Source organism: Tinamus guttatus, unplaced genomic scaffold (genome assembly GCF_059628265.1).
Source record: "Tinamus guttatus ecotype Peru unplaced genomic scaffold, ASM5962826v1 Tinamus_guttatus_pri_ptg000087l, whole genome shotgun sequence".
In the NCBI taxonomy this organism is placed as follows: Eukaryota; Metazoa; Chordata; class Aves; order Tinamiformes; family Tinamidae; genus Tinamus; species Tinamus guttatus.
This window is the reverse complement of record NW_028288621.1, coordinates 1,960,158-1,973,419: the sequence shown is the minus strand read 5'-3', so window position 1 is coordinate 1,973,419 and position 13,262 is coordinate 1,960,158. Positions and strand designations below refer to the sequence as shown.

Below are 13,262 nucleotides of genomic sequence, written 5' to 3'. Positions count from 1 at the left end.
CCCATTCTTCTCAGCTGAGCGCTCACAGACTCCATCTCTTGGACAAGGGGCTCTAGAATTGTCTGCAAAATCCACTAGCAAAGAGAAATGCAAGCAGTGAAAAGGTTAGAAGCAACAAGGTGCTCAGGAAGCTGCTAAAGGACACCATCTCAGATCTCAAGAATCTTTACTGTTCAACCCCCCCACTCCTTTTAAAACAAACAAACAAACAAACATGCAATTGTATTTCCTTTGCTACAATGACTCCTGCTCCCAAGACTAAAATGTTCTTTTTTTTGTTTGTTTTCATTTCTTTCTTTATTATGCTCCTCGAGACTGTCAGGAAAAGCCACTGTGCTGGCATTTTCCATGCTTTACTTGAGCCCAGGAGAAGGAGGTTGAAAGTCAGGAGGAAAAAAAGCAGTTTGGAAATCTGCATTTTAGAAAGAAAAAAAAGCAGTCTTATCACATGCAGTGTGCATTAAGATATATTTGTCTCCTGCACGTGGCCTCCTCCCATCGGCATCTCCCCCACAGCGCGTCCGACTGCTCCTGCTCCAGCGCTGCCAGGAAAGAGCTCTGGAAGAGCAGCGCCAGCAGGAGCTGGGGGAAGAACTTCCCTAGCTCGTGCAGGCAGGGGGGCTGCTGGAGGATCTCGTGCACGCGTTGCCTGCAGAGAAAGCCCAGAGACAGCCCTTGCTGCTGACATGTCCCTCCCGTGCTGCTGGAGCTCGGGGTGAGGCTCCTCGCAGCACCCTGCGCCTTGGAGGGGCTGCCTGGCCAGAGCAGAGCCACGGCAGCTCCTGGGGCTCGGGTGCCACAGAGCCACCGTGAGCCTTCCTGGGCAGTGGGAACATCCCCCTGGAGGGCCACACGTAGCGTGGAGGCCACCCTGGCTGCCCTGACTGGGCCCTGGTGACGTTTCTGCTGCCTGGAGCCCTCACGTGGCCCTGGCCCCTAGTCCTGTCCCCAGTGCAGGCTGAGCGCGTGCCGCACGCGGCAGGGCGATGCAGGGGTGCAGGGGGACACGCACCTGCTCCGGCCAGCTCCGTGTGTCCGGGTGTGCAGAGGGCCCAAAGCAGGCCCAGCAGCCCAGCAAGCTGGCGCTGGCCAGGCCCTGCCAGCCGCAGCCCCCGTCCCGCGCTGGGCCTGTGCGTCCCGGGGAGCCCCCACTTGGGGCTACATGGAGAAGGGCAGCGGGAGCCCTGCCTCTCGACGCAGGGGCAAGGGCAGCCCGAGGGGAGAGCGGGGCTTCCTCCACAAACTCACGGCCAGGGAAGAGACAGGCGAGGCCGCTGCCTTGGGCAGCCGCCAGTCCTGCAGCGCAATGAGCAGCTCCCGCAGCACCGGCTCCGCGGCGCCAGGTCTGGACACCAGCACCTTCCACGTGGCGCTGGCGGCACTGCAGGCCCAGAGCGCTTTGTCAGTGGCTGCCGCGGCTGCAGCCCCGTGGCCTGCGAGGCCGCAGCCCTGTCCCTGCCCACTGCCCCTGGCCAGCACAGACCTGTCACATGAGGGGCAGCAGCTCAGCAGGCTGGCGACCACCTTGTCTGGGCATGTGCTGCTCAGCAGGAGAAGAGCTCTGTCCAGGCTGAGCCGTGCAGATGCATCTCGCACGGCCAGGATGGTTTCCCACATTGTCTGCACCAGCCTGGGCGCCTGAAGCCCACATGGCAGAGTGTGAGGCTGTGCCGCACTGCAGCCCTTTGCCCAGCTCCCACAGAGAAGGTCTGCCCTTGCCATCGCTCTGGGCTGGCCACAGAGGCAGTTGGGTGCCTGGTACACGGGCACTCAGGGGAAAAACAAGCCCCCAAAGGGCCTGAACCCCGGCCGTGCCACCCGCAGGCTACTCACATGCTCCAAAAGGCACGCGTCGTCCATGACGAGCTCATCCAGCATGTGAGCAGCCGCCTGCGTGTCATAGCTGCTGCAGGCTCTCATGCCCCGGATGGCTACAAGGATGGCCTCTGCCTTCTCGTCCGGCCACAGGTGCTTCCCAAACATCTAGGGAAGAGAATAAGGCAGCCCCGAGAGACGTCACAGCCAGGCTCCCGACTCCATGGCCTGGCTGAGCAGCACGTGGCCCTGAGAGCGACACGGGGCAGCGCTGGCACAGCGAGTCCCTCCGAGCCAGGAGCCGGGGCTCTGCTGGCTGGGGTGACGGCGCTGGGATGGGGCTGGTGCCTGGGGTTAAGGTCCCCAGCCGCTGCTCCTGCAGGGAAGCAGAGCTTGCGGGATGCAGGAAGGAAGCCCAGGGCTAGTACTGGCCTAAGTGCAAGCCCTCTCCTCAGCCCCACCTGGCAGCCGCACCTCTCCGCGTCCACGTTGCAGGCTGACCCCACAGCTGGAGGTCCCAGCCAGGGAGGCCCTCCTTACCCTGCTCATTTCCCTGGTGTCCCTGGACCGGGAAAGCCTCAAGGTGCCTGCGGTTTCCCAGTCCTCTCGGAGCTCCTGCTGCCAGGCACTCTCCTGCGACGGCTCCCTGCCTGCACGGGAGGGGAAACACAGGGCACTCGGCATGAAGGCTGCACAGCTGGACACGGCCCACGGAAGGCATCAGTGACACACCTCCCCTGGCAGGGGAAAAGGCCCCAGCAGGACAGAGAACGCAGCAGGACGCCCAGGGAGGCGCTGGACCTATTGCAAGGGGTGGGCAAGGGGAATTGCTTGCAACCACACAGAAATTCTTACTCTCTCCCTGCAGCAGGAACTCATAGAGGTGCCACAGGGCCTCCGCGGCCTCGTCACTGCGCCCCTCATCCTTGCAGGCACCACACAGGGTGAGATGTCCCACCAGCTGCCCCAGGACTGGCACGCTCTTCTCCAAGAAGCTGCCACAGCTGGCACCGCCAACTTGGAAGCATTCGCGCACCTGGGGGAGGGAAGCAGTGCTGACACGAGGCCGGAAGAGCAGCGCTCAGGATCAAAGCCCTGGGCCCACGCTCCTAGCAGGCTTGGATCCCAGCTGAGCCAGAGCCTTGGTGGCTTCCCTTGGAGGCAGCCTGGAGCTACAGGACATGGCTGCACACTGACAAGGGACAGGCAGTGGCTGCAGCTTGCCTGCACCATAGGCTCCTTACCGACACCAAAGAAGAGCTGGTCAGGAGATCCCCCAGTTTTGCAAGGCGTCCCACAGCCCTCTCATGCACAGCTGCTTGCCGGCACTCAGCGTAGGGCAGTAGGAGCTGCAAGGAGAAAAGCTGCTGCTCTGTCCTGTGTCCCACAAAATGCCTGGCCAGGTTTGTGCCTTGGAACACCTGCAGAGCCCAGAGAGAGAGATCTTGCATCCAGAGTCCTTTGTGACTGTGGGGCAAATCTCCCAGACAGACCTGATGTGACAGCAGGAGCCCATGGGGGTTGTAATGAGTGCAGGAGTGGGTTGAGGAGGAGGGGATGTTGGCTGTAGCCAAGGGACACTGGACTCACACAGGAGAAATGTGGGGATCCCCATTGCCATGAGGGAGCTTGTCCCCTCTCCACACTGGGCTCTCTCCAGCCACTACTGGACAACTCCCCCCTGTCCCACCACAGGGCCTGGAGCTGGCAACTCTGCTCCTGGCAGATAGCAGACCTGCAGGATGGTCTTCATGTCCACAACGCTGGAGGAAGGGCTGCCAAGCATCAAGGCCTTCAGCATGCTGTCCATGGTGTCCAGCATCTGCAAGGGGGACAGAGGGTTGAGGCGCTTCTTCCCTATTGCCCCACAGCTGTCAGAGAGGGCTTGGAATTCCTCCTGTGCTAAGGGGACATGTAGAGTAGTGCTGAGGGCAGGAGAGCCCTCAGGCCAGGGGAGCTGCTGCTGCTGCTGCTGCTGCACAGGGCGCAGCCTGGTGACACTGCCCATGGCCCTGTCCAGGGCCAGGGGGAGAGGGCATGGGCGAGGAAGAGGCAAGCTGGGAGCCTGCCCTGAGCCTCACTTTAGCAGCCAGCACCCACCTGGGAGTAGAGAACAGCATCCAGATGCTCCCTTGGAGGCAGGGAGAAGACGCTGGAGAAGCAGGCTTCCAGCAGGCTCTCCAGCTCGTTCTCCAGAAGCAGCCCGGCTTTGCTGCAAGCACAGAGAGGGGCCTTTCAGTCCCTGGGGCTGAAGCAGCCAGCAACACACCTGTGGGGTGGCTGCAGCAGGCTGGAGACCTTCTTGCCGGGGCACATGCTGCTCGGCAGCAGAAAGGTCCGTGCCCAGCCACGCAGACGTGTCCGTGGCAGTGCGGACATTTCTCCACGCGCGCTGCACCAGCCTTGGCACCTGCAGCCAGGATGGGCCGCTGAGTGTGGGGCTGCCACCAGGCTGCAGCCATTTGCACAGCTCCGACCACCAACGGCAGCCCTTGCCACCCCTCTGGGCTGGCCTCAGAGGCTGCTGGGGGCCTGATATTCTGGACACCAGCTTGAATGTCAAAGTTTCTGAAAAGACAGGTCAAAAAAAAAAAAAAGGGGGGGGGGGGCGGGTAGGAGTGCATTTTCAACTGTGGCAAAATAATCCAAGAAACTGAAGAGCTGACTCTTCCATGCATGAGTTAAGAATGGTATAGAATCATAGAATCGTAGAATGCTGAAGGTTGGAAGGGACCTCCAGGGATCATCTAGTCCAACCCCCCTGCACTCGCAGGGTCACCTAGAGCACATGGCACAGGACTTCATCCAGGCGGGTTTTAAAGATCTCCAGAGAAGGAGACTCCACAACCTCTCTGGGCAGCCTGTTCCAGTGCTCTGTCACCCTCACTATCAACAATTTTTTCCTTAAGTTCCTGTGGAATTTTCGGTGTTTCAGTTTGTGGCCATTACCTCTAGTTCTGTCAGTGGCCACCAGGGAAAAGAGGCCAGCACCATCTTCCTCACTGGCTCCCTTGAGATACTTACAGACACTGATTAGATCCCCTCTCAGCCTTCTCCTCTCCAGGCTGAACAGGCCCAGCTCTCTCAGTCTCTCCTCATAGGGCAGATTTTCCAGGCCCCTGATCATCCTTGTAGCCCTGCGCTGGGCTCTCTCCAGCAGCTCCACATCCCTCTTGTACTGTGGATCCCAGAACTGGACACAAGGAATCTGCTCTCCTGAGACAGGCTCCACAGGCCCTGTGCTTTTAACCGTGCTCAGCAAGGTTCCTTGGTTTGTGCTACCTGAGCTAGAGATGCTCTGTCAGGAAAGAGCAGACGTGCCCTTAACTCCTTCCTTCCTTCCTTCCTTCCGGAGGGCTTTAGCTGGGAGGCTGGTTCCTGCCATGCTCCAAAACTATGACTCATGCCAGGATTTTTGTATCTCATGAATATTTCCCAGCTTTCCTTTGTCTGATGCCTAGGAAAGCCATTTCTCATCTTGGGCCTGCATTTCAGCTTGGTCACAAGTTGGGGAGATGACTGTCTCCCAGCTCCCCAACTGCTGAAGCTTGTGAGCATCCCCACAAGCAACATCCCTCTCCTCCATGTCCTTGCACAGTCCTGGGGCCAATCTTGCAGAAGAGAAACCCCATCCCCCTTGAATGCTGTCAGAGCTGCAGCTTTGCAAGCCACTGCAAAGGACAGCAGGACCTTTACTCATTTCTTTGGGTTGCTTATTTGGCCTCTAGCACCCTGTCTATGTCACAGGGGGCTGCACTTTACACCTGGGGCCTCTCCCCTTTCTCTCCCCTTTCTCCTGTGTGTGTGCTCAGCTTCCTCTATGCACCAGGATCATGGGAAATAGTGGTTTGGGCGAGTTTCCTTGAAGCTGTGACAAGTTGTGGAGCTGAAGGCCTCATGGAGGGAATTCTGGCACATGGCTGTTTCCCCATGCTCCCTCCTGCTCCCAGCCTGAGGGCTTCAGAAGGTCTCCAGGAAGAGCAGAGCTTTTGGTGTTGGTGGCTTGGGCTTCCTTTGACATCCCCAAGTCCTGCATGGGTTCCTCTGAGCAGCCAAGGAAATCTCTCTTCTCTAGGGTCCTGCATCAGAGGTTTCTCCCTACTTTTGCACAGAAGCGCAGGCGACTCCAGGATCCCCATGAAGAGCATTTGCCCACATCAGGGCCCAGGACTCCCAGGAGCTGGTGGCTCTCCCAGTCCCATATGTCCTGCTTAAGCTGACAAATTCTAACATCACCTTTCATCTACCCTCCCTAAACCTTTCCAATTAGCTGTACAAGACTTGGAGAACATTACAGGAGGAAACAGTTGGCCAGAGCTTTTTGCTTTTCAGTGAGCCCTATGGCATATTTTATGCTGAGTTCATGAACCTCTCTTGGTGAGGGGACAATGAACAAAACATTCAAGAATTCAAAGTCAGGCGTTGACTCCTCCAGGGCGGCCAGTTGCACCACAGCACTAGCCTTCAAGTGACATTTCTTCATCATAATGTTCAGTCTGAACTTTCCAAGCTGTTTTATTATTGTTTTTTTCTCCAGACATTTTCCAATCTGCTTCCCACTATCAAGGAAATCTCTTGGCCGTCCCACAGTGTTGGGAACAATATAACCTTGTCTATCAGGACAGACTGGAATGTGAGGAAGTGGGGACTGGCCTGAGGAGAAGAGCCTGGGTGTTAGGAGCAAGGCCATATGAGCCAGTGGTGCGTGTGCATGTGAATAAGGTGTAAGGGACTGTTTTGGAGTGTGTTTGTCTCAACATGGTGGCTGTACCATTTAGGACTTCTTGACCTTCCTATTGCTGTTAGCAATATGGAAATGTAGAATGCAAGAGAAGATGACAAACAGCTCGTCCTAGAGACCATCTCTAGGCACATGAAGGAAAAGAGGGGGCTCAGGAGTAGTCAGTGTGGATTCCCCAAAAGGGAGTCATGACTGGCTGGTTGGATGAGAGGAGAGCGGTGGATGTTGTCTGCTTTGACTTCAGCAAGGCTTTCGACATTGTCTCGCACAACATCCATGTGGGCAAGCTCAGGAAGTGCGGGTTAGACGAGTGCACGGTGAGGTGGACGGAGAACTGGCTGGACGGCAGCACTCAGAGGGTTGTGATAAACGGTGCCTAGTCTAGTTGGAGGCCTGTGGCCAGTGGCGTCCCTGAGGGGTCAGTACTGGGCCCAGTGCTGTTCAATATATTCATCAGTGCTGTGCAATTTATTCATCAATGACTTGGAGGTGTGGACAGAGTGGCCCCTCAGCAAGTTTGCAGATGATACCAAACTGGATGGAGTGGTTAACACTCCAGGAAGCTGTGCTGCCCTTCAGAGGGACCTCGACATGTTGGAGAGTTGTTCAAAGAGGAAGCTCATGAGGTTCAACAAGGACAAGTGCAGCTCCTGCACCTAGGGAGGATTAACCCCAGGCAGCAGTGCAGGTTAGGGGCTGACCTGCTGGAAAGCAGCTCTGGGGATAGGGATTGGGAGTTTTGGTGGGCAACAAATTCACCATGAGCTAGCAGTGTGCCCTTGTGGCCAAGAATGCCAATGGGATTGAGGCCTGCATTAGAGCAACCAAAAGGATCAAGGGACTCGAGCGTCTATCTTACAAGGAAAGACTAAGCGAGCTTGGCCTGTTTAGCCTGTTTAGGAGAAGACTGAGACCTTCTCAACATGTACAGGCACCTGAAAGGAAGATGTAGAGAGGATGGGGCCAAACTGTTTTTGGTGACGACCAGTGCCAGAACAAGGGGTAATGGGTACAAACTGAAACACAGGAAGTTTCATCTCTATGTGAGGAAGAACTTCTACTACCGTGAGGGTGACAAAGCTCTGGAACACGCTGCCCAGGCAGGTTGTGGATTCTCCTTCTCTGGAGATATTCAAAAACTGTGTGGATGCAACCCTGCGCCACGTGCTCTGTGGTGTCCCTGCTAGAGCAAGGGGTGTTGGACTAGGTGATCTGTAGTGGTCCTTTCTGACCTCAACCATTCCATGATTCTGGGATTCTGGGAAGGAGCCTTGCTCCTTGTGCTCTTGGCCCTGTGGCCAGTGCGGAGCTGAGCGTATGCGATGCCCTGTGCTCCCTTCTCAAGGGGACGCCTGGAGTGCCCGCTCTTAGGATGCTGACTAGGCCAGTGTTTGTGCTTGGGAATGCAGGAAGCAGCTGCTTCAGGCACAGGCAGACATCAGTGAGCACGTGAGCCTCCCTCCAGCTCCATACGGGAGACGCCAGCATTGCGCTGGAGTAAGGAGGAAGTTGGGCAGCTCTGCAACACGGGCTGGTGAAGCAATGCCTTGCACAGGTGATCTCTGTTAGCCAGACCTGTAGCGTGGTGTCAGCTTATGGGTAACTGCTGACACGTGGCCGATGTCACTGTGAGCCGCTTGTGACCCTGCGTTGGTGGCAGAGGGCTGGCCGTGCCTCACAAGGGCCCGGGCTCAGTGCGCGAGTCTGCACAGCGCTGTCTGGTTGTCCTTCCTGCTGGGCACGGTCGTCTTCTTCTGAGGTACCGCAGATACCACAGGGCGCTGACGATGGCTTGTGCTTGGAAGCAACGCTCAAAGCGCTGCTCGCTGCTGGGGGAAGTAGTTGCTTTCGTCCCCGACTTGGTGTTGGCTGAGGACTTGAAGCATGAGATCCGCCTTGCTCAGGGCTTCCATGGAGTCCTGCTCTTTGCGGATGTCTCAGGTGGGTGCAAGTGTTACGATGGGTAGGCATTGAGGAGAAGTCAGCGGCCCGTGCCACTGGGATTTAGTGGGCCTTTTGGAGCATCGTAGCGAATGGCTCAAAGGTGATCTCTTTGCTGCTGAGGTCTTCCCTTTGGGAGAAGTACCACTTGGATATTGCATGGCCATAGGCATGAGGTGAGGTGGCTGTGGGACATGCTAGAGAGCCCCAGCCAAGGGCTGGCGCTTGCTTATAATGTCTAGGGGTGAGAAGGGGCAAGCCATGCGCTCATGAGTGCGGGTGGAATGAGGCGGCTGTGCCCGCTGCCAGGGGCCCCTGCCTGTTCTCCTGGCTTGTGTCTCTCTCTTGAGTGGGTGCAAGTGATGTGGGAAGTGCCGTGTCCTTGGTCCATGGAGACACTTGCTGATTTCTCTGTGCCGCTGTGTCCTTGTTTCAGGCTTCACTGCTCTGACAGAGAAGTTCAGTCAGAGCACCAGCCTCGACCGGGGTGCGGAGGAGGTGACGCAGACCCTCAACCTCTATATGGGTGACATCTTGGAAGGTAAGTGCTGCTCTGCAGGCGTGTGTGGGATTGGGCCATGAGGAGATGATGGTGCTGGGCAGCTGCTGCTGCCTCCTTGAGCGGGCTGGGCCTTTCTGTGGCCCTGAGGGCCAGTGAGGACAGCTGGGCAATGCTTCTCCTGCTTTCTTTTGTGTGCAGAGATGTTGGCTTTTGGAGGGGACATCCTGAAGTTTGCTGGTAAAAGAGACTCAGCGCGGTGTGCTGCAGCTGCAGAGGAGCGCTGGGGGAAAGGAGGCCGGAGGCGCGGGGTGGCAGGGCCCGCAGGGGTGGCTCTCTTGGCTCCGTGGTGCTCGGGGGAGCTCTACATGGGGACCCAGGCTGGAGCTGCAGTGGGACGGCAATGACGGCAGCGGCTGTCAGGGCACCCTGGGAGCCTGGGCGTCGGGGCAGCCCGTGGGAGAGGAGGGGTGGGGGTTGTGTCTGGGCTGCATGGCACCGGCTAGGAGGGAGGCCCATGTTCATCCAGCCGCCCGGGGCACCCTCTTCCTCTGCCCATGTGGCTGCTGCTGCAGCTGGCCAGGACGCGGGGAGGGTGTCCCCGTGCACAGGGTGCTGCAGTTTGGGAGCAGGTCTTCACCCAAACACTGTTTCCTCCGCGTGCCTGCTGGCTTCTGCTGTCGCGGCAGCTGCGGGAGGACTGTGTCTGATGGGAGCCTTCCCTGTGCCCTTGCTTTCCCTAGGGGATGCTGTGCTAGTGCTGTGGCGAGTAAATGAAGCCCAGCTGAGCAACACCATCAGCTTGGTGCTGCACTGTAGCCAGCGGATCCAGCAGATGTACAGGGTGCGGAAGACGGATGTGGGCCTGAAGCTGCGCCTCAAGATAGGTATGGGGAGTGCTGGGCTGGCTGCAGTAGGCGCAGAGGCGTGCGTGGGGCTGTGCAGAGCCGCAGGGCACTTTGCAGCGTCGGGGAGAGGTGCTGATCCCTCCCTGCTCGGGCGGCTGCAGGTCTTTGCTGTGGGAGGCCCCTGTGTGTTCTCAGGCAGCCGTTTAGGAGCTGCCTGCATGCAAACCATGCAGAGAGTGAGCACAAGTGCCAGTGTGCTGAGCCCATGGTGGAGTTTCCAATGGAGCCTGGGAAGAGTCCAACTGTGGGGGGCTGGGGAGGTGCAAAGGCAGTGTGCCTCAGCTCTGCCTGTCTCTCCCCAACAGGGATCTCCGCAGGGCACATGTCCTATGTGACTGTAGGAGATGAAAAGGAGAGGCGCTTCCTGATCCTTGGCCAGGCTGTGGATGACGTTTGGCAGGCCCAACATGCTGCCAATGCGAGCGACGTTATCCTGTCAGCCCACTGCTGGGAGCTCTGTGACCAGAGCAGGATCAGGACAAGGAGACTTGATGGTTGTACAGTGAAGGTGGGTGGGATGGCCTCTAGAGCCATTTGGAGGCCCTAGACATGGGCCTGAGTTTGGAAGGTGTGAGAAGGCTGAGGAGGTGAAGGTGGATGGAGTTGCAGGTGTTGATGTAGATGGGGAGCTGTAGCTATTGCCCTTCTGTCTCAGGGATAACACGGGACTCTGCTTACTGGGTCTGAGGAGGGGGTCGGGGCACCTGGAAGGCTTTGGCCTTCGTCCACTGTGGGTCATGGAGATGTTCTTGACCCCTTCTTGTTCTCTGTGCCTTTAGGTTACAGGCATGGACCAGATGTCTGAGAGTGAATATGAAGACATCTTGCATCACGTGAAGCGAGGCCGGCTGAACTGCTCTGTGCCTCAACAAACAGGTAAGGGTCAACTCCGTGCTCTTCTGGGGCCACCCAGAAAGATAGGGATGGGCTTCTTCAGGGGCCAGCGAGGAATGCCCTGTGCCCTCTCTCGCTTGCGCTTAATGCTCATGCCTGTGAGCTTCATCCAGGGGCTGGCTGCTCCCTCCTCCTAGAAGGGGGCTGCTCTGGCTGAGCACCTGCAAGAGGAACAGAGATGCCAGTGGAGAAGAATTGTTTTCCCTGCGTTCCCGTGCCAGCCCCTGCTTCCCAGCACCCTCCTAGGCAGGCTCATGGCACCATGGCACCAGTGACCATGTGGCTCTTCCTCCCTTAGGCATCCTGAGGCCTGCTGTAACCCTGCCCCCTTATAACATTCTGGGGAAGCAGCTGCACAAGTACATCCCAGCAACTGTTGTGCGGAAGGTAAGCCTGAGCTGCTGGGAGATGCATTTTGGGAGGGGAGGAGGGCTTGTGCACTGCACAGAGGGAGTTCTCGAGAAAGCAGGCAAAGAAAAGGCTGGCTTAGGGAGACCCTGGTGCTACTGGGCACTGAGTGGCCCGTGCCAGAAGCCTGCCCGCCCAATGCTCCTGCTGAGAGAGGTAGGTGGTGGGAGGTGGATTTCCCTCTGCGTTTTCCAGTGCTACGGCTCTGGACATGCCTGTAGGGTAACAGGGAGCTTCCCCTGGAGTCCTAAGAGCATCACTGAGGGTGGCCTGTTGTTTCCATACCTGTAGCAAGGTGGTGTGTTCCTGGCAGTCATTTCTCTACTTAGTGATTCATTGCAGGATTGTGTTGCTTGTGCTGATGCTGGCTTTGCCCAGAGGGGAGGATTTATTCCTTGCTCTGATAGCACCTGCTCCTGCCCAGCTGTGTGCTCTCCTCTAGGCACTGCTGCAGGCAGCAGGGGCTCAGGCAGAGGTGGCTGCTGAAACTCTCCTGCTCTTGTCCTCCAGATCAATGACGGACAGACGCTGGACTGCTTATCTGAGCTGCGTCCAGTCAGCTGCCTCTTTGTCAAGCTGCACTTTGCAAGGGACGTCAGCTTACAGCACATGTGCAAGGGGATCCAGGACAGCAGCGTCATTATATCGCGTATCATCTGTCCTTACAAGGGCCAGATCAACAAAATCTGCCTGTTTGACAAAGTGAGTGTGGGGCAGCTGTGCACCCCACAAAAGTGTGGGCAGCAAAGCAAAGGGAAGTGGCTCTGTGTCTTGAGCAGTGGGCAAAAGCAAAGCAGCTCTGCCTTGGTGCTGGGATCAGCAGCCTCGCACTTGACGCTGCCCTGAAGCTCTACTGGGCTCCACGGAGCCTGGAATCGCTTGGAAAGAGCCGATTGCTGTCGCCCTTGTCTCAAGGTGCGCTGCCTCCATCCTTGGCAGGGCTGCACGCTGCTGTGTGTGTTTGGACTCCCTGGAGACAAGGTGCCCAGCGAGAGCATCCACGCCTTGGAAAGTGCTCTCCGAATCTCCAAGGCGTGCGTCTCGAGGTTCACGAAGATTGAGTGAGTGGGCAGGCGTGAAGGGAGGTGGACAGGTGTGAAGGGAGGTGGGCAGGCAGGGCTGTGCCCGGACCCTGCTGAATCCCTGTCCCTCTCTGTGTGTGCCAGGGCGGTGTCCGTTGGGGTCACGACCGGGACGGTGTTCTGTGGAGTCGTCGGCCACCGCGTGAGGCACGAGTACACAGGTAGGACTGGGTCACCCGAGGAGCGCCTGGGGGCTCTGTGCAGGCAGAGCCGCGCGCCAAAGGAAGCGGCGGAGCGGCAGGGAGCAGCCCGTGGCCCGTGTCTGCTGGGCCGGGCCTAGGGCTGGGCCTGTGGTCTAGCGGGGATGGCAGAGCAGAGCGGGGGCACTGTGGTGGGGGGAATGGGGCCTTGCTGCCCTTTGGGCTGTGCTCCCAGGGGTCGGGGGCTTGCCTGTGCTGCAGGCCAGGCAGCCGTTGGCCCTGGAGGCTGCAGTGGGTTGGTCTCCTAAGCATGTCGATGTGCGCTCTCTCTCTGTGGCAGTCATCGGCCAGAAGGTGAACTTGGCAGCCCGGCTGATGGAGTGCTATCCTGGGGTAGTGTCATGCGACACAGCGACCTACGCTGCCTCTCAGCTGCCCCATAGCTGCTTCAAGGAGCTGCCCGAGGTGAAGATGAAGGGGGTTGTTGATCCTGGCACCATCCATCAATACCTGGGCATCTCGGAAGAGCTGTGAGTGTCCTTGTTGAGCAGGCTGCTTGGGAGCACGTGGAGCCGCGGGTCAACTCTTGGTCAGCACAGAACAGCTGTGCAGAAAGAGAGCAAGCTGGGCCCTGCCTGGGCCTCCGTCCCTGGGTCTGAGAACATGGAAAGCCGGGGCATGGCTCTGCTTTTGGCCTGCCTAGCCATGGGACTCCTGCTCTTAGGAGACTAGGAGTGATGCCGTAGGGAGAGAGAAGGCTGCTGGGTGTCTGTAGGCACAGGGGGCCTTGCAGCCCCTCTCCAGGTAGCAGGGGCTTTCTGCTTGTTGTGCTTG

General features: G+C 58.2%; 1 pseudogene; it reads left to right on the top strand.

Moving 5' to 3' along the window:
* Positions 1-1,162: 1,162 nt before the first annotated feature.
* LOC148595575 (adenylate cyclase type 10-like) lies at positions 1,163-12,962 on the top strand (annotated as a pseudogene).
* Positions 12,963-13,262: the final 300 nt, after the last annotated feature.